Source organism: Asparagus officinalis, chromosome 4, assembly GCF_001876935.1.
Source record: "Asparagus officinalis chromosome 4, Aspof.V1, whole genome shotgun sequence".
In the NCBI taxonomy this organism is placed as follows: domain Eukaryota; kingdom Viridiplantae; phylum Streptophyta; class Magnoliopsida; order Asparagales; family Asparagaceae; genus Asparagus; species Asparagus officinalis.
In genome coordinates, this window is record NC_033797.1 from 99,635,377 (window position 1) to 99,636,486 (window position 1,110).

Genomic DNA, 1,110 nt, shown 5'->3' on the forward strand with positions numbered 1-1,110 from the left:
GTCCACATGAAAAAAAATGCACAAATCAAAGAAATTAGCAAGAATGCACCGGAACATTGAGGACCTTCGATCAGACAACCCAAATGAAAACAAGATAAGAAATGGTGAAAGTCGCGCACAAAAATACAGTGACAATATGTTCTACAGAAGTGCAGTCGGCATAATATAAAGAGCACGTACAAGGTTTCGAAGTGTTAGCAACACTACTCGACGACATGACCGAACACAACTTGGAAAACAGCACAAAGTCCAAAATCACAAGCAGATCACAGCATAACTGCACATCCTCTTACATTTTCCAGAAAGATGATCATCTCAAACAACTTAGTACCTGTGGGCCAGTTTTTCCTTCTCCTTGAAATTCTGAACATAACTGCACGTGATCATATCGGAATATCAGCTAGAAGGAAAATGCAAGGTAGCAAAAATAGAGCATGTCAACTGAAAATGGTACAATGAAAGTTAGAGCCCCCTGGTATTGGGAAATTGTGTTGGGAGCAGGCACATGTTGCTCAGAAACAAGCAGGTTAGAGTGCAAGAATGTCACATACTTCACAAAAGCTATTATAGCTACAAGTAGCAGGCAACGAATTTCTCTGCATATGATAATTACAGGAAAATCCATGCAACTCATGCAAACAAATATCTTTTCGTGGGGCCCAAGAAAGATATACTATTGGTACACAACAATTAACAAAATTGTAGGATTTCTCTACAACCATGGATGCAGACGATTCTTCAACTCCAAAAGAGGACCACATTGATCAGCTAGATCAAGGGCCACAGAGAGGCCTACATAAATGTCAGAGCTGTGAATTAAATGTGGATTCTCATACCGAAATCCTAATTCCTAATCCAATCATATATAGAAACTAATGCAGATATACTATACAAATTTAAACTGAATACAGGTAAACATAAAATTTGTTCCAAAAAAATTGGTACAGATACGAATATCAAGGTATTAAACAGAAGTGCAAACCAATCTCATTCAAGTCTTTTTTAACTTACTGATCCATTCAATTCTTTTTAACTTCACAACAGACATGAAATCCAGTTCCTAGGGATCATTGTATGAGTGCATTCGTTTTTTTTTTTTTTTTTTTTGGT

At 36.9% G+C, this 1,110-nt stretch overlaps 1 long non-coding RNA gene across 1 annotated transcript in view; it reads right to left on the minus strand.

Annotated features, from left to right (window-relative positions):
* The window catches only part of LOC109837902, a 13,215-nt gene continuing 12,139 nt past the window's right edge, over nt 35–1,110 (minus strand). The window contains exon 2 of the long non-coding RNA XR_002246485.1: nt 35–373. This is a non-coding gene — a long non-coding RNA (uncharacterized LOC109837902). The remainder of the gene's footprint in view (nt 374–1,110) is intronic.